We start from the raw sequence: 20747 nt of genomic DNA, 5'->3' as shown, positions 1-20747 counted from the left end.
TTATCAAGGTCATATCCTCACAGTACTATTGTCTTCAGCTACTTATCAATAAATAGTGTTATGGCTTTGATAAACCCTGGTAAGCAGGAGCAAAGCAAGTTCAAGAGACACCCTCATTTCAGACTTTTTCTCCCACACTTAACATGACATACATAGACCCTTAAATGCTGTCTGATCATGTTCACTGACGCCATCTTCACCGAAATGACGTGCTGAAAGGCTTCAACTTTTTATGGCATCTCCCACTATCTAGGCCTTTACTGGATTACTTTTAGCAACCGGGAAATACTAACAGTTCATTATAAAATATTAACTCAGATTGAATTTGGTGAAAGAAACACATCACCAGAAACTTGGGAAAGGCTGGAAAAGTAAGTGGTACTAAAAAGAGACGGCTGGAGGAACATTTTGCATCTAATTGGGTTCATTGGCATCAGCTCAGATACATGACTGAGTATGAAAAGAGCATCTTAGAGAGGCAGAGTTTCTCAGAAGTAAAGGTGAGCAGAGGTTAACCAATCTACAAAAAAATTAATTAATTCTGCAAATTGTGACCGAAGACCGAAAATCAGTATTGGATGCATGTGATCTTCAGGCCCTCAGGCGGCACTCCATTAAAAACAGGCTTGATTCTGTCATGGAAATCAATGGTTGGGAACACTTTCAGAAATCATTGTCTATGAAAACAGTTCATGTGCCATCCACAAATGCAGGTTACAGCTCTGTCATGCAAAGAAGAAGCCATGATCCAGAAATGCCACTATCGTCTCTGGGCCAAAACACATTTAAAAAGGACTGACGCAAAGTGGAAGACTTGAAATTAGTAATAAAAATGTTGTGTTACAATGCAGACAACAAGATAGGGAGCCTGAGCTACTGCTGATCAGAAGACTTTCACTGAAAACAATATATGCGAGAACTGAACAGTCACATGTATCTCATTATTTTTCCCTGAAAAAATCTGCTCCATAGATGCGCTTAGTTTCCATGCAAACATATCAGCTTGATTGCTCTTTAAAATGAATATAAATATGATATAATTAAAGTTATTACCACAAACTATTGTGCACCAGAGAATGAAGTGTTCCACTGCATTTATTACTTCCTTAATAATAATAATAATAATAATAATAATAATAATGGATTGGATTTATATAGCGCTTTTCAAGGTACCCAAAGCGCTTTACAATGCCACTATTCATTCACTCTCACATTCACACACTGGTGGAGGCAGCTACATTTGTAGCCACAGCTGCCCTGGGGCAGACTGACAGAAGCGAGGCTGCCATATCGCGCCATCGGCCCGTCTGGCCTAATAATATACTTTATAGCATTAAAACAATGATTTAGTGGGAATAAATACTGCACATCTGATTGTAGAGGAAATAGATTTTGCTGTTATTAAATTGTACATTATCATGTGATTTTTGGTTATGTGTTACAAAAATAGAGTTAAGCTGGCTTTAAGTCCCGACCACTGACTACAGCAGCCTCACTATGGCTCAGCCCCTGTAGATAATCATATACTGTGAATTGAAGTGCTTTAATATGTTTTGATTTCCTTTTTACACTCAAGAAAAACAACTTTATGGGCACTATAATTTGGTGTAAGAGCTCCTCTCAGAGCTGCCAGCTGGGTGCTCCACACCATTCAGCCTACTCCACGCAGCTCACCTGCTTCTGATCCAGAATGTGTCCAGGAAATTTACCACCACTCACACTTGAAGAATGAGCTGACAAGGTGAAAATGAAAAATCTCAGCAGCTCACATGGCAGTTTGCTGTGCGATATCAAACAGAAGCCCTCATTCGATGAAACATGGAATGTTTTGATGAAAAAAGCTACAAAAATTCATGTTAATTCTATATTTATTGTTTATTTAAATTGTAGTTTTTGGCAGAAAGACGTACATTTTAAAAACATTAGATAACCCTCAAAAATACTCATTGTAAAGGCAATGTATACAGCTGCACGTCACTCAAACAGCCAAACTAACTGAATCACTCCCAAGGACATGGCCTCAGTGTCATCACTCGTAGCAATCACTCAACAGCACACAGTGTATTATAAATACGCTGACATTTTGCAATCCAAAGTAGTTTGGTTTGTAAACCAATAAAGGTCTACTTAAATGTTAGAGTGTGGGTGTAGAGTCATTGGTGTAGTTTCCCTAGTGATGGCCTGCAAAATGTAAGCTTCCTTCATTTATGTTTAATTTTCTACTTAAAACCCATATTAATGTTTCTTAACTACTGCAAATATCTATATTACATAACGGGAAACTGCTATGTGGAAGCTGCTGTCACATGCTGACCTTTTTTTCATTTTAATAGCACAGCAAGAACAAGGCAAGAACACATTTCATCAAATTTCATTGTCTTTCATTCACACCAGCAGAATAGAACAATACGTTTTACGGAGATTGTGCGCTGTAACTTTTTAATGGCAAAATATTGAAGAGTCTGCTTTAAAATGACATCATTTTCAGCTACCTCCTCTGCGTTAATTGGTCCATTGTGTACCATTCCTCCTGACAGAACTACTTGCCTCAGCTATAATGTTGGGGTGTCTGCTCTAAATGTGTCTCTTGAGGTCATACGGCAGGATTGGGCTGAACTCAGAGGTCCGACTGGGCCACTGCAAAAGTTTCTTTTATTACTTTGATTTTTAGTGTTATTGTCCTGCTCTATCACTCAACTTCCACTAAGCTTCAGGCTGTTGCAAGAGCCACACCTGCATTATCGCGTGAGATGTCTTAATAAAAGTGGGAATTTCACCCTCCATTCCATCATGGCAAGTCCCCATCAAGGCCCCGAAATATGATGGTGCTGTTTCTACTCTGGGATCATGTTTTCATAATTGTGTTGGTTTACAGTTCTTAATAAACAGTTGCTGCGTGTCAAGGCATGCAAATGTAAGTAAGATGATCATGTGTTTTGAGAGGAGCGGCTTGATAATGTATGCCCTGTGATGGATAGCATGTTCTGTGTAAGTGAGGGTAATGATTTGGGTATGATTTGGGTATTTATGCATATGTAGTCATAAACAAAGATGGTAAGAGACACCGTGGTACTACATATTTTCCATAATCATCATTTGTAGCTCCAAATCCTACTATGTTTTCCAACAGCCTCCACTGTGTTTGTTTGAATTAGCTGGTCATTATGGATGAGAACAGTAATTTGTGTGATATTAGTTTAAATAGAAAGAAAAAAGATGGAACCGTTTTGTTTGACTAGTTTACACAAACCTGGTGTCACTTCCACAGTCTCACATGCAGATGTTTGCCCTGGGCCTTTCAGCATACTCTGGGTGCTCAGTGAGTCACAGTCACAGTGAGTGAAAACCAGTAAGTGCAAAATGAATCTTGAAAAGGGCACACAAACCATGGTCTCCTGCTTAATTATCTTGTAATTACAGCACTTTATCTTATATATTACAGGACCCGCAACCCACCGTACATCTGTTATTGGGCCACACGATCTGTAATTTAAGTACTTCCCTTTTAAGTGCTTCTCTGTGTAAGCAGTCAAGTTGGCCTCTCCTCTTTTGCATTAAGTTCTTTATGCAAATCAGACACACCCAACATGACTCACCTCACCTAAAAACTCCCAAAAAGCCTTTTAAACTAACCACTGACAATCGCACATAAGGGGAGCTTCAGTCACTACAAGAGTTATCTCTCATCACAGTTTTTTGTTGTTTTTTTTTTTTTTTCAAAACCAGATTTGGCTGAACTATGGGAGCAGGAGGGCACCAATCAGTCATCCACTGGTACACTCTACAAACATCCCTTCACATATCATTGACTTTATCATTAATTCAAACAGTTAGTTTTCTCTGGTAATCCAATATCCCCTCAACCATCCAGAGACTGATGTCAAAGGGCACCTTTTGTGTATCTTTGGAAGCCTGTGGCTTTGAAAAAAATGGCAGTATTTACTGTATCCACTGAACAACAGAATGGCATTGTTTACATGTAAATACAGATATTTTGAGAGTTCACGCTTTTGCAGACGCTGTACGTCTGCAAACGCTGTAGCCAGTTGGCTTAGCTGAACAATTTAATTAGTTACAATATGACAAAAGATGCCAAAAAGCACCTCCAAAGCTCAACAACTGATACATAATATTTCATATTTTTAATAATCTAAGGATGACTTGACAGCATCATTGCTTTTTTGCTTAGTTAAAAAAGACAAGTGCATTTAATAGTAAGCATTATATCCAAGGTCTGAGAGGAATCGTGATATTTTATTAATAAGATAAATCCTCGCACTCCATGGCCGCTTGCTTTTTCAAGAGCTCTATTGCACGTGAAGAAAGTGTGTGTGTGTGTGTGTGTGTGTGTGTGTGTGTGTGTGTGTGTGTGTTTGTAAGTGTACTAAAATGTGAATAGGAGTTTTACTTAAGCAAAAAAAAAAAAAGAAAAATGCCAAACCCAAACTACAGGCTCGGTAATGCAGCTCTGTGGGGAGAGGATCTCACAGTCATCCACACCAGCCTCAAATAAGATTACAGTGCAGAAAATACTGAGGTTATCAAATTCTCTGCTGTGTTTCCCACAGCTCTTCGCCCCACATGAAAGAGGCGGCAGCAGTGAGTGCCCCTCACTGAATCTCTCACAAAATTTCAAGGTTAGAAATGTAACTCAAGTGGCATGTTGACATTTTTAATATTCACTTAACATCCCCGCCCAGCTCCATGATCAGTGCTTGACTTGGGTGAAAGCTTTTCAGCTCCTCCCACAGATGGTTTTGCAGTAATAAAAAAAGAAATTCCAGCAGCCTACGCAACATCACAGAATTATAAGCGGCTCCATTTGCAGACAAAAATAGAAAGAACCCACATCCTGTTGCCTTAAGTGTTGGTGAGTGGGGTTTGCTGTTAGGTGCAAATTTTTTTCACCACAGACTTTGGTAGCAATTAATGCTGATCTTAAAAAAGAAAAAACATTTCTGATGAGTCTTACTTTCTGCTTGTGGGTGTGGAGATACTGAAGGAGTTCTTGATAATGATGAAGACTCCCCCCGCTTCCTTTTCTCAATATGTCCTCCTTTTGTTGCTTGACAACAGTAATAGAGAAGTTCTTTGACAGCAGCTTGTACAGTAGCATCCCTGCTTGATCACAGCTTCCACATTAAATATTGATGCTTTACATTTTATTAGCTGTCAATACAAATTTCTAATTAGTCTACAAGGGTGATAATTAGCAGAATACAATGCGGAATGGCTGGGTATGCTTATTACTGCATAAACAAGGCTCCCACTATAGAATTTACTCAGCTCGTATTCAGAGGAAGCGAGAAGAATAAAGTGAGACCTGAATAATTATAGCTTTCAAAACCCAAGTCAGCAGTTACCTTTGAAATCAGGCTCTTGTTCTCATTCACTTCTGCAGCACTGAACACTCCCTCAGTTTGGCATACAAAGGCAACACCGGGGAAACTGGTAGAGAATCACTGAAAGGGAAATGATATAATTAAATAGAGAAATGGGAGAGATGCATCAGTTAGGGAGCAACTACAGAGATGAGAGAAAAAAATAAAGGGAAATGGAAGGAGAGGTGGGAAAAAATGTGTGGGTTAATGACAAAACTCCGAATCTAATCTGTTTAAGAGGAGTGGTCAATCCTGTATCAAAGGACTTGGTGTGGCCTCTTGTGCATTTATCGCTTCTGGATGGGTCTTTTAAGTCACAGACCATTTTGCTGCGATGTTCCTTTGAAAAGAGACTTTGGAAAAGCAGGTCCTGATGAGTTAAAGAAAACTGGGTCAAACATGTAGTTTCAGCTCTCCGTGGGAGAAGATGTTGTGCTCCGGCTTCGGCTTCTTTGATGTCGGCTCAGTGATTTTGGAGGCTGTCAGGATCCAGTGTTGTAGTAGAAAGAATTAATAATCAAGCCTAATTCTATAGCAGGGTACATCAAAACACTCCAGTATTCACTATGCACAATTTGAATACTAAAGGCTGTCTGTTTGAATTCCGACTGCTCGTCACTTATCACCGTTCCGCACACAGAAATTGTGTTGGGACCGACTGGTCCTCGCGTAACAGTTTGGATGCCACTAATCAGCCTCTGACACGCTCTGGGGAGTAGTATGCAAAAATATTCTAGATGCTGTTGATTAGACAGCAGAAGCATTTCATCTTGTTTCATCAATTTATTCCTATTCGTGCCTGAGTGTTTGTCTTATTGTCTATAGCTTACATAATGCATAACTTACTGCTGACTCTGTTTTTGCAAAGAAACAAAGCTGTGCTTGTATTTCACTGCTGCACATCAGTTTGCAAGGGCAGGCACGGCTGCATATTAAATTGACAGCTGTGATGAAATCAGGTGGTTGTCTTGGACAAGCTGGTTGTTGTTTTTTTTGTTTGTCTGTTTGGTCTATTTGTCAGGCAATACTATGACTTCCTGTGACAGCCCTATCAACCTTTGTTTAGTGGCTTATTTATGCCAAACTGTCATGAAACTGTTTTAACTACTACTTTTTAGATACATAATGTCTGTGAGACTCTGCAGAAAAATCTGGAGAAACCTAATGATTTGGGTTGTAAATAGTTTAGGTTTCTGCTGACCTGGTAGCAATCAGCTACTGACAGCAGAATTGCAGGGGTTATTCTGCCACGGCTTTAATGCATCTTCTAGAAACCACTGAGTTTTTCACAACAGCAACTGAGATCTCATAGAAAGTTACCACTTGACTTACTGTTCAGTTTATTGGATGTCACAGATGTAAGCGTGCACATCTTGCACCTCTCAAGGCAGCATTATTACCTTTTTAAAGGTAATAATGTTTCCATTTAGTTTTAGAGACGTTGATTCAATTTATGTGGAAGCTGCAGCTTGTGTTGTAATACACTGAGACAAGTTTATAATGTTAGTCTACCCATATTCATATAAACAAAGATCCAATGCAATTTTGCATTATTTGTTTGTGTGCAGGGAATATGCACGCTCTGTAATGGCTCTTCTCTGCATCTGCCTCGCAGCTGTGCGTACAGAAAATGTGTTGGTCAGTCTCCATAAAACAAACCCCACCACCAACAACCCATGGGGATTTGTTGGTATAAAGGACCAACCATAAGGCTGACATCCGCTCCGCCTACTGGAGGAAAAATGACCTGGCAGGTTACTTTTGCATCACTTAACTGCGCTGCATTCACATTGCATGTACGCTTGCATGTCTCGCTGCAGCATTCTTCCTGTTCACCGCCTCTCAATCAAATCTTTGACTGATATGTGGAGAGGCTGATATGTAATGGAGAGTTATGCACGCAGGTCATCTGAAGCTTTTTGAAATAACCAGAACATGAAGTAAACACTGTGAGAAAGACATGGTTTTCTTAACTTAACTGCCTCAAGCTGTGAAAAATCTCCATGAATAACAATCATTCCTCAGCAGAATCGTAGGCACTTCAAAAACCAATATTCTCTTTGGCCTCTCAATTAGAATATGAGAACCCTGGGAATGAAAATAAGACTATCTGTAATAGTTGAGTCAGACAGAAGGATGAGTGAGATTTGTGCAAATTGTTTTACTCGAAGACACTGTCACTTCTTCACAGAACAGCAATGCTACTTGTAGTCCCTAAAAAGAAACTGAAAATTAATTTCAAAGGGTCCTCTGCCTCTTGTCACTTCAAGTTTCTTTCAAGCCATCCAAGGTCTGAGAGGAAGCGTGATATTTTATTAATAAGATGAATCCTCGCACTCCATGGCCGCTTGCTTTTTCAAGAGCTCTATTGCACGTGAAGAAAGTGTGTGTGTGTGTGTGTGTGTGTGTGTGTGTGTGTGTGTGTGTGTGTGTGTTTACACAAATAGAGGGCTATTGGTGCCGCAAGAAATAATTACAGCAATGTGGAATGCATTATTCTTCCTTGTATGCTAGAAACCACCAGGCAATAAAAAGAGATTCCCTACCGAGGAGAGGATGAAATTCCAGTGAAATGTGCGAATGCATTATTAACATGAGAAGAAAAATGATTAGGGACCATTTTAATCTGTCATTTGAATCATCATGATTAAATTATCAAGGTATTCATCAATGCAGTGCACTCTTGACTACACGTTCAAACTGTAAATTGCTCATTTGAAGTTTCATTAAGTTGCTGTACTTTTAAATTGCTGAGGGAACTAATATTGTGTCCTTTATTATTTACACTTACACTAATGCTGCAGTCAATGCTGATTGTATTGTATTTATCCATCAGTTTACCAGTCCACCCTCTATCTCTGCTTTCATCCATCACAGATCCATCCATCTAGCCATCCTGTCCATCATCCCAACAGCCTATCACTCTGTATTCATATACCAACCTTCAGTCACACCTCCATGCATCCAAATACACATGTGACTCCAGGTTCAGGTTTTTTTCTTTCAGTGTTTTCACGTGATATTCGCTTGGATTGCTTTTTGACCCTCGCGGTGCACGTGGCAGCCTTGATTAAGTGCTTCATTTTGGAGTAAAATGCATTTCTTATTCAACGTTATATGCACCCTCCATCATCCAGCACCCTCCATGTTGGTTCCTATGGCAACAAATTTCAGTGTGGGAACTAATGCCTTTTAGAGTTTTTCACTCAAGGGAACATTTGTTTGGATATAAAGTCACTCACGTAGACTTAGAGACACATGACGCACTTATTTACCGCAGTGAGGCCAAGCATGAAGTTTTAGCTGTCAGTAGAATGGAGAACTGGAGGTAAACAGATGAGACTGCTTTTGAAAAATCACCCCGTGAGCATTTTCTGCTCATTTTCCCTAAATCCTTTTAACCCGAGGCTTTGAAAAGCAAACAACTCAAATGTTTTACGCATGGCTCAGTCTACGTAATTCTGAAGACACTAATACTTGTGACAATAAGGTGAGGGTCCTCAGGGATCGAGACCTGCTTTTTAAGAGTGTTGGACTGGGGTAACCTGATAGCTAAGTGGTTAGAGTACACAACCCATGCGTGCATGCCCTTCGCAGGGAGTCCCCCAGTGCAGCTGGCTCTTGTGCTTGTAAGACTGCTTCCTGCATCTATTTACTACGACTGTCAAATAAAGGCTTACCCACACCGTGGGTGAATGGAAAAGATACCGGGACAACAGGGTCATATAAGGACTGCTGCCTTTGGGATTTTAAAAACCTGCAGAATGAAGGGGCGTTTTTTTTCTCTAACATCTCAGGATTTACTTGGATACAACTGTCTTTGAGAAGAATTACCCTGGAAGTTTCTTAACATGACAGATGCCTTTTCTGGTGGCTATTGTAGTTTCCCGTGTTTTATCACACAGAAATGGAGAGAGTAAAGTTTAAGAGTCACAACAAAGATCTGCCGAAATGCATTAAGGACACTCGTGGCCTCAAACGAATAACTGTCAATGCTGGCAGGGCACAAACTGCTGACAGACTCAGTGCTAGTAAAGCTGAGGTGTTACAAGACTGTGAAACAGCCAGTGGCACCTTCTCCTCTATTAGCATATTCATGCACAAGAACTGATTCTGAATGACACAACCCAACACACACGAACTGCAGCTGCAACCCCAGGCTTGGTGCTAACTTTAATGATATATGAAATCATTAAACATCCAGAAACGTTAGATCAGCTGGCCACAGTGCTGAGAGGCACCTTCTTTTAAAAGAAAAAAAAAATCTCTGCTTGTTAAATAAAATGCTGAGATCACAAACTGGGAAAAATTAAAAACCTTTGCAGCCACTTTAAGATATCATTTATTTATTAGTTCACATATGTATTACCACGTTGGGCAATCAAATACCAGCTGCAAGAGCCGTTACATCACACTAAAGACTGATTTGAATCACTGAGTATTTAGGTTGCTGCACATTAATTACACCTGATGTTAGTGTGATGCATTGCCTTAAAAAGGTGATTTTTAAATTCAGGTTAAACACAAAATCATTTGTTAATAAATGTTCAGCCCAAAACTCTGACACTGAATCCATTTAATCTTTAATCTAGATAAGAACAGTCACAAACAAACATTGATGAGTGATCTGAAATCATATACAATCTGGAGTACTGTAGATTTTGTTATGCAGTATTGTTATTGTTATAACTTTGAAGGTAAATTTCACTGTAATCCACTGTAAAAAGAGGAAAAAAACTGCAGGTACTGTAAAGTTGTGCAAAAAATTAGCAATATAGAGAACTGAAACAGTCAAACATATGAAATTTTTTTCATGCATAGTAAGTTTTTTGGTAAGTTCCTGAGCTTTATGGCTGCTTTTAAAATCAGTCCATTCAGTCGCAGCAACATATAGTGTAGGAATGTTTAGCTTATTTTAGAGTTTAGAAATGTGTTAACATAGAATGTAGAATTATTGTAGAGACACTGACACTGCCCTCAATGTAATAAAGGCCTGACTGTGTCATGAACTTAGGAGTAGATTGTAGAAGACCCCTCCCCCAGTTGAACTGTGAAAGGTCTCAACATTTGTAACTGGATAACTGTGGTCTGGAAGGGAGATGGGTTTTATGACCTCTAGGGAATCACCTACACCCACAGTGTTTTAACTGTCACGCACACTCACTCACGTGCACACACATACATACAGGTATGCGTACACAGTCACACACGAGCACTCACATAGACACAGACACAGAGTTTGCAGCACACTGTGGGGGGGTTTTATGATGGGGACACCTCTATAAAGCTGGCTGTAACTAACAAAGGGGTGAAGATTTTGCAGAGGGGCACCGGCCTAGCAAGTCTTCCCTTCTAGAAGATGCATGCTTAAATGAGGATAAATGAAGATGAGTAAAGATGAGTAAGGATGAGTAAAGATGAATAAAGATGAATAAAGTTTTGTGAAAATGACTACTGAGTCCGGTGCCGTCTCTGGATGCTCGAGGAATAAAAAGAACCGGGGTAAAACTGATTTCGCAACAATAGAAAAGCAGTTACAGATGATATAATTTTTGCATCACAGCAGCTCAAAAGTCCATAAATAGTGGTCCAGGATTTGAACTACTAATAAACAGCTAAAGTTCGATTTTTACACTGTTCTGGTTCATCTTAACATGCTGCTTCTCTTAACAGCTTGTGAGAAATGCACAGTAGAATTGAACAAATGGAACATTTTTTGAAATCTTTACTTCATATAAAAAACGTTCACATGCATGGTTTTCCACTGATTCAGAAACGGAAATTGGATTGGACAGCATTTATATGGTCTGAAGCCATTCATGGTCTCCTTTTCCTACAGCGGTAAACTGGTTAAAGATCCATTTAGGTGACATTAAACAGATGATAATGAAAGGCTGGCATTCACCAGGACCATTATGATGTCTCACCAGAGAATAAACAAAAGAGATTAACGATGAAAGAGTCACCGCCCTGGCTCTGGGTTTCAGCTCTGAGACTCCACAAACCTTCTTATGGCAGGTGAGCTGTTTCTACCTTAAAAAGCACTTTTCGCCATACATTGTAACTAGCAATACTCACTACTTCATGGAGCTACTTCATCAGCTGGATGAAGCAGACTTGGGTATATATTTTATCTCCTGCTTTCAAATCCTATTCAGGACAAGCTTACCTTTAGTAACTGCAACACATAAGTGGATTTTTATTTAACTGAACACAAAAGCTCTTAACTTAAGCACGACTGTTGAAACTTCTGAGTCCCAGATGACATCATGTCACCAATTAGATGACTGACCTGAACTAACTGCTGCCATGCCTCTCCATCCCCTCACTTTGCTGACTCAGGTGTAGCCATTTCCTGACAACATGCAACGCCACACATTTCACCTAAATTCACCTGGGCAGCCACTCGCTTCCTTGTTAAACTGATCACTGCTGTCACCTGCCAATCCCACACTTCAGTACTAGTTCATCCACCTGCTGCAGGGTTTTAGTGCTACAGTCCAAGAGTCCCTCATTATCTTACACGTCTTGTGACTGTTGTGCCATCCTTTGCCACTAAGAGTTAATGAATGTCTTATATTTAAAGCTTATTTACTCGACTTTGCTCTCATTCACTGAACCTATCTGATATTATCCTCCACCTGAGTTTGAGTTGGTTGCCTTCAGTGTTGGCGTGTGAGATAAAGAAACCTGTCTGATCGCCGTGAGAAATGATTTAATTGTTCAAACAGATTGTTACAATGGTTACAGTTGTTTCTGCTGCCCCGCTCATGCTGTGTATCCAAGTAACACGTTCATTTGATCAGCTCTGTGTGTGTGTGTGTGTGTGTGTGTGTGTGTGTGTGTGTGTGTGTGTGTGTGTGTGTGTGTGTTATAGTTAATGATCCCCCTCAGTTCATTAACTATGTACAAAACATTTGTACTGTAGAGTCTAATCGATATCACAGCCTTTTAAAGCTCCCTGCAGGGACTTATTTTTCTGGCCTTGTTCATATAATGTGTTTTTGCTCATTTCTGCTTTGAGATCATGTTACAGATGGTCACCCCTATTCCTTTGTGTTTTTCTTGGCATATAAGTATTCTGGAGTCATATTTCTGCCAAACCGAAATCATAAAGTTGATCTCTGTTTTTTAAATGCCCCATCCATCTCAAGGGAGCCATATGTACTAGCACACAGTGTGGTTTACTCTGTATTGCCTTCATATATTTTGTTATTCATAAAATTCTCTGTGGCATAGTATACTGAACAGAGAGTCCTGTGAGGAGGAAGGAGATTTTCTCAGCCGGATTTATGTTGTATGGTTTACGGATAAATGAGGGCACAGATTAAAAAATACACTTACGGCTCACATACACAGATGCCGTGATGCTGGAATCCAGATAATCCCTGTGTTGTTAAGGTTCCTGCTGAGATTCGTTGATCTGGTCAAGTCTACACAAGCTGTGTCAACGTTAACATCAGTCACTGACACCCAGTTAAAGAAATGCCACAGAGGAATCGTCAAAATGTCTGCTGCATTGAGTGATGTGTTTTCTGACCTAATTTGCTGTTATTTTTTATTTTTTAAGACGGCATTAAGTTTTTGAAATGCCCTTTGATATCTCATACTAAATGCACATGAATAATACATGCCAAGGTCAAGGTCTTCCATCAGTTCTATAAAGGATCTACTGAGGATCTGTGTCCTTACCCAAGGGCAGGGCATCTGGAGCTCGCTTTCTGTGCATGCTGATTACTTACAGTCCATAACCTTTCACAAAATGAGACTATGAACTCAGGTTTAAGCCTGTTTGGCAAGTCATATTAGATTGGTTACTACTTACACATCATTGCTAAATGACCTCTAATATGGTTATTATATTTTGGATGCAAAAATGTTCTTATGTGTCTAGCTATAGTAGATAGTCCGCCAACTACTCTCTGTGAGGGTGATTGTGTACAGAATACATATTTTATTGTATTTTTTAACCATGTCTTCTTTCTTCAGTTGTTACCCTGCTTTATTTTAAACAGGATCAAACAGATGGAGACAGCAGGACTCGTGCTGTGTTGTGATTGGTGCTTAGGGTTAGGGTAGGTTGTCTCAGAAAGCATAACTGATCCAGTTAGAGAACCAACCACCAGGGCTGAACATGCAAAAGCAGTTCGCTGCAGTTCCTTCCCAACAGAGGCTCGTATTAAAATAACAAATTACACGGCATGTTTACAGCATGGTACAAATAAAGGTTTTGGTTTCTACAGCCAAGTTACTCCTTTGTGAAATTATTAAAAGAGGTGAATTTTTATAATTCACCTTTCTAAATTATGATGCTTAAAGTTATGTCTTACTGGAGACACGGACACTTAGTGCAACACGTGGTTATTGTCTCGTCTTGTTCAGCATTCAGAGATACATGCAAAAGATGGAGAAAAGAATCTTCAATCAGATTCATGCCTGTTTATGTTTCCTGGTTGCCAAGACTCTTTGGCAACACTTCAACAACCTTTTTTCCACCTTTACTAAGTTGTGACATTACAACGTTATTTGTAAGTTGCAAAGATAGCCTCATGGCAACATGTGATGTTGTAGAAGCAACACCAGAAGAAGCCAACAGTGAACTGCATGTTAATAACCAAGATCGCTAACTGGTGCTAATGTTAGCTGACAACTGTGAAACAAAGCTTTTTTTTTTTCTTAAATTCATGTTCATTGTCAATAGAAAATAGGAGGGAACGTGGCAGAAAAGAAAATGTGGATATGATCAGTCATTCAGCTGAAACGAGCCCAAACAACCTCACAGCTTCTATATACACACGCTGTGTTAATGCTTTCCAAAGCTGAGAGCATTTAACCTCTGAATGTTAGCTAAAAGTGCCCATCAACATCATGTACAATGTGAATTTGATTTAATGTAGAACAAGAGCAATCTCATCCAGTTAAACATATACTTTATATCAATAAAGGAGCGATTTTGGTCAGTTGTGTATTTATTTTCTGTTTGAATCAAAAGATTATTTAAATCCTCCTCAATTTAAAACTTGACTGCAACACCCAAAAGTCAAATTGTTGTAATTAAACACACCACCACAGAGCAGTCAGGAGAACACTTGATCCAAAACCAAAGTAAACAGCACTCGGCAGGTCCAGTCTTTGTTGTACCAGAGACGAGACCGGAGGGGTCACACAAATCTTTTAAAGTAGCTTAACCAACTCCACAGGGCAAAACTGCTAAATTATAGATACCTGGAAAACTAAAAGTGCCAGTTCTTGTAATGGAAAACTTTAAGCAACATGGGAGAGGGAGAGAGAGAGAGACGCTGTTTTTGAAAATGAAGCACAGTAACACAGTGGAGAGAGGTGGGCTCGGCATTAATATTTGATCTTTCTTATCCTCTCTTTCCTCTCACTACTTTTCTCTCCCTGTTTCTGAAGAGACCAGTTCTGCTTCAGTGTCTGTCTTTGCTGAAGCGTTTCATGGCCTTGGCCACTGCTTCAATCTCAGCCCCTTGTTCCCATCGAGACCAATCCCAGGTCACGCCTGCCAGTGTTATGACAGTCCAACACTGACAGACACTTGTATAAAAAACAGATGTACCAAGGCGGATATTTCTCTTGCCATTTAGTCAAACATTATCATTTTAATCACACAATTACATTTTTTTTCAACCGTTATCTTTCCTGCTGCTCAAACAGTGCATACTTTTTTATTATCTCCAGTTTTTCTCAAGCGTCTCTTCCTAAGGCGTCCACCTCACCGGCCGCTACACTTCTCCATCATTTCTGCACTGATATTAAATTCAGCACTCCTACTACCGCCACCCACAGACACGTGTTCTTGCACTCCTGCAACCCCATGTTTCATATTACACCAAAGGCTGCTGCTGCACAGTATGAGCATTAAGCTCATGCTGACATGAGGGCATTGTCAATTAGGGGAAAGCTGTAATGTAAAACTCTGGGGTGCTCTCAATGTGAGGCTAAGCACCATTTTAATCAGAAAACAATCAAAGATGACGTTAAATTCAAACAGGAATCTGACAGCTAATCCCCAGCATGTCATCATAGAAATGCCAATTTAATGGTGATGGGGGAATTTGCGCCCCATATCTTTGGAAGTTTTCCATTTCAATTGCCAGATTATTTTGAGTGCTATAATACTGTGCATGTGTGTTTGTGTGTTTGTGTATGTGAGTTTGTGCCTTTTCACTCCTTTTCTGTCCAACAATTGCCCATCAGGTGAAATCACTTGCTAACAGCTGTTAAGTGACAAACACTAACATTTTCACCCCTGACATGGTGGCAGGTTTAACAAGCTGTGCAATAGTCCTCAGGAAGTGTTTCATGTCTCACCTTTCAGCACTAGCATTTCTAAAAATCCCTTCACTTCCTAAAAAGAAGCACTTCTCTCACTAACCTGGAGGAACCTCGTGCTAGTAGTCTCTCTCTCCCAAGAGAGCGAGACATGGCAGAGCTGGTTGCATGTCATCACCTCATTTCGCTGCTCTTCTCACCTGCACAGGTTATGTGGTGGATGATGTGCAGAGGTCATTTAAAGATTATGTGAATAGGATAAAAATAGATAGATCCATAACTCATTGGACAAAAGCGCAGTTTTGTAATTTTGTCTCTGTTTGATTTAATTGTTAGATTTTAAATCCATTTTTAGCTGTAAGCTGTTTCGAGGTTATGATGTGTGGTTTGTCTTTCTAAAAATCCCTTCACTCTTTGTCTTTTTTGGGGGCAGGACTACATGACTGTGAGAAAGAAAAAAAACTCCCTACAGCTGAACAGACAAAGATTCTGTCCGTGCACAAGACAGAATTGGTTTTGGGTTTTTTCTTTTTTTTCTATGTCAATAATGGTGCAAAGATTGTCCCTTACAAAGGTTTCTGCCAATAAATATTGGAAAATCTGTTTGGTTTCATTGCTCAGTTTATTTTTTCACAGCATTCCCCAATTTTCAGAGGCGCAAATGTAATTTGACAGTTGGCTGCGGATGACAAGCAGTTTTACAAGCAGGTAAGGCCCATACGCTTGCTGTGACAAATGGAGCAGAAATGATATATGAAGCCGATTCAAAGTGTTCAATTTAGGTTTCCTTGTAAATTTAAATATAAGGTCCAGAAAGCTGTCACTGCAAGGCTGAAGAAAAAGACAGAAAAAGAAAAATCCTATCTGAGACATCAAAAGCACAAAAAAGCTTGAAAAATTACAGTACTAAAGTCCAATGGACTTATCTCCATGACTAAAAAAAACAAACAAACATTCAAAACATATAACCGAGTCAAGTAGCCTTTTTGAGGAGGTTGGTGTATTATTGTCAAGGTCTGTAGTTAAGAGATGCTTTCATTAATGTTTACAACAAGGTGCAAATCACTGAACAGGAAGAGCAGATTAGACTGTGCCAGAAAACATCTAAAAGAGCCTGCACAGTGAAAAAAAATCTTTGAACAAATGAAACCAAAATGAACTTGCGCTAGAATGATTAGAAGAGAAAAGTATGGAGAAGGAAAGAGACAACTCATGATCCAAAGCATACCACATCAAACTTGGTGGAGGCATGGAAGCAGGTCACTTGTGTTTAATGATGATGTGGCTGCTGAAAGAAGTAGCAGGATGATTTGTGAAGTGCACAGGACTCTACTCTCTGCTCTGATTCAGCCAAGTGTAAATGCTGATAGTCACTCAAGGCAAAGAAATGGGAAATTCTTCTTCAGTCAGTCAAACAGAATGTAGACAGCCAGAAAAATGCAGCAACTGACGGTGTCTATATTAAAGCCTAACAGAGCAAATCAAGAGAAGAAACACAGCATTTAGTGATGTCTATGTGTTCTAGACTTCAGGCAGTCATTGAGCATAAATGATTTGCATCCTAGTATTAAAAACAATTCTTATATTTACAGTTATGTGTTTGTTTGTCTGGTTAATTTTGAACTACTGAAAATGGACGCCCTTGTATAAAAACCTCTGTAATTCCTAATAGGTTAATACAATGTTTTTGTCAATCACATCTTGATTGTTTGATTTAAAATTCACTGTTTTGGTGTACAGAGGGAAAACTACAAAAACTGTGTAGTTGTCCTACAAATTATGGACCTAACATGCATTGAGAGAATGTACACGATCTCATAAATAATGAAAGCCCACTCATGCTGCTCTCAAAATAGTCAACATGGCAGCCTGATATGACGGTAGGCGGATATCGAATATTGGATTGCATCTCTCATTCCTGCAATCAATAGCTGGCAGGTCAGCCTCTCTTCAGTCTGAGAATCTGACACATCAAAAACAAAAGAGATATTCAAGGTTAACGGGCCTGGAGTGTGCCTTCAAGCTCTGGCCCACGCCTTAGTGAATGTGTCAGGGTGAAATCACATTATAATAGACAAGAAGAAGAGACATTAGTAGTAAAGCTCTGACTCACGAGGCAAATGCAGCTATATGAAAAGACTATAGTCCTCCCAGACCCTTATGAAGAAAACATCGAGGGAACAGTTTACCCTGCCCGGGATAGCGTTACCGGGGCCCCGCCCTGGAGCCAGGCCCGGGGAGGGTGCCCGAGGGCGAGCGTCTGGTGGCCGGGCCTTAGTCCATGGGGCCCGGCCGGGCACAGCCCAAAAAGGGGACATGGGCACATCCTCCCGCAGGCCCACCACCCGCAGGAGGCGCCATAGGGGTCGGGTGCATTGTGTGCCGGGCGGCGGCCAGGAGCGGAGGCCCTGGCGGACTGATCCCCGGCTGCCAAGACTGGCAATTGGGACATGGAATTTCACCTCTCTGGTGGGGAAGGAGCCTAAGTTAGTGCGTGAGGTTGAGAGGTACTGGCTAGATATAGTCGGGCTCACCTCTAAGCATGGCTTGGGCTCTGGAACCAGTCTCCTGGAGAGGGGTTGGACTCTCTCTCAGTCTGGAGTTGCCCCTGGTGAGAGGCGGCGGGCTGGGTACCGGTACGTTGGGGTTTTTTACCGGTGGACGAGAGGGTTTGTTCCCTGCGCCTTAGGGTCGGGGAACGGGCCCTGACTGTCATCTGCGCTTATGCGCCGAGTGGCAGTTCAGAGTACCCAGCCTTCTTAGAGTTCCTGGGTGGGGTGCTGGAAGGTGCTCCACCTGGAGACTCTGTTGTCCTGCTGGGAGACTTCAATGCTCACGTGGGTAATGACAGCGAGACCTGGAGGGGCGTGATTGGGAGGAACGGCCTCCCTGCTCTGAACCTGAGTGGTGTTTTGTTATTGGACTACTGTGCAAATCACAGTTTGGCCATAAGAGTGTCCATAAGTGCACGTGTAATCGTATCACCAGACCTGCGACCATATGTTCTGGACACTCGGGTAAAGAGAGGGGCTGAGCTGTCAACTGAACACCACCTGGTGGTGAGTTGGATCAGGTGGCGGGGGAGGACGCTGGACAGACCTGGTGCACCTAAACGCGTAGTGAGGGTGTGCTGGGAACGTCTAGCAGAGGCCCCAGTCCACGAGATCTTCAACGCACACCTCCGACAGAGCTTCAACAGCAGTCCGAGGGAGACTTGGGACATTGAGTCCGAATGGACCATGTCCAGCGTCTCCATTGCCGAAGCTGCTGCATTGAGCTGTGGCCGCAAAGTGGTTGGTGCCTGCCGTGGTGGTAATCCCCGAACCAAATGGTGGACACCAGAGGTGAAGGGAGCCACCAGGCTGAAGAAGGAGTCCTATCGGGCTTGGTTAGCCTGTGGGACTCCGGAGGCAGCCGACAGGTATCGACAGGCCAAGCGGAATGCGGCTTGGGCAGTGGCTGAAGCAAAAACTCGGGTGTGGGAGGAGTTCGGAGAGGCCATGGAAAAAGACTTTCCGACTGCCTTGAAGAGATTCTGGCAAACCGTCAGGCGTCTCAGGAGGGGAAAGCGGTGCTCTACCTGCACTGTGTATAGTGCTGGCGGAGCGCTGCTGACTTCGACTGAGAAAATTGTCAGGCGGTGGAAGGAATACTTCGAGGACTTCCTTAATCCCACTGACACATCTTCCGAGGAGGAAGCAAAGTCTGGGGATGAGGGGAATGACCCACCAATTTCCAGAGGCGAGGTCACTGAGGCAGTTAAACAACTCCTTGGTGGCAGAGCCCCTGGTGTTGATGAGGTCCGCCCCGAGTTCCTGAAGGCTCTGGACGTTGTAGGGCTGTCCTGGTTGACACGCCTCTACAATGTTGCGTGGAGATCAGGGGCAGTACCCCTGGACTGGCAGACCGGGGTGGTGGTCCCCATCTTTAAGAAGGGGGACCGGAGGGTGTGTTCCAACTACAGGGGGATCACACTCCTCAGCCTCCCTGGGAAAGTCTATGCCAGGGTGCTGGAAAGGAGAGTTCGTCTGCTAGTCAAACCTCGGATACAGGAGGAACAATGCGGTTTTCGTCCTGGTCACGGAACACTGGACCAGCTCTTTATCCTCTCAAGGATACTTGAGGGTGCATGGGAGTTTGCCCAACCAGTCTACATGTGTTTTGTGGACTTGGAGAAGGCATTTGACCGTGTCCCTCGGGGTGTCCTGTGGGAGGTGCTGCGGGAGTATGGGGTGTCTGGCCCATTGCTACGGGCCATTCGATCCCTATACAACCGTTGCAAGAGCTTGGTTCGCATTGCCGGCAATAAGTTGGACTTGTTCCCGGTGGGTGATGGGCTCCGCCAGGGCTGCCCTTTGTCACCGATTCTGTTCATAATTTTTATGGACAGGATTTCTAGGCGCAGCCAAGTGGCGGAGGGCTTTCACTTCGGTGGCCTCAGAATCTCATCTCTGCTTTTCGCGGATGATGTGGTTCTGTTGGCTTCATCGGGTGATGGCCTCCAGCTCGCACTGGAACGGTTTGCAGCCGAGTGTGAAGCAGCGGGAATGAGGATCAGCACCTCCAAATCTGAGGCCATGGTTCTCAGCCAGAAAAGGGTGGAGTGCCCACTCCGGGTCGGGGATGAGTTCCTGCCCCAAGTGGAGGAGTTCAAGTATCTCGGGGTCTTGTTCGCGAGTGATGGGAGAAGGGAGCCGGAGATCGACAGACGGATTGGTGTGGCGGCTGCGGTGATGCGGATGCTGCACCGGTCCGTCGTGGTGAAGAGGGAGCTGAGTGTAAAAGTGAAGCTCTCAATTTACCGGTCGATCTACATCCCTACCCTCACCTATGGCCACGAGCTGTGGGTAGTGACCGAAAGAATGAGATACAAGCGGCGGAAATGAGCTTCCTCCAAAGGGTGGCTGGCCTCTCCCTTAGAGATAGGGTGAGAGGTTTGGCCATCTGGGAGGGGCTCAGAGTAGAGCCGCTGCTGCTCCACATCGAAAGGAGCCAGCTGAGGTGGTTCGAGCATCTGACAAGGATTCCTCCTGGGCGCCTCCTGGGGTTGGTGTTCCGGGCATGTCCTACCAG

This window comes from Perissodus microlepis, chromosome 20 (genome assembly GCF_051167445.1).
Source record: "Perissodus microlepis isolate ML-2025 ecotype Zambia chromosome 20, ASM5116744v1, whole genome shotgun sequence".
NCBI classification, from domain to species: domain Eukaryota; kingdom Metazoa; phylum Chordata; class Actinopteri; order Cichliformes; family Cichlidae; genus Perissodus; species Perissodus microlepis.
The sequence above is the reverse complement of the archived record's forward strand: the minus strand, read 5'-3'. Positions refer to the sequence as shown.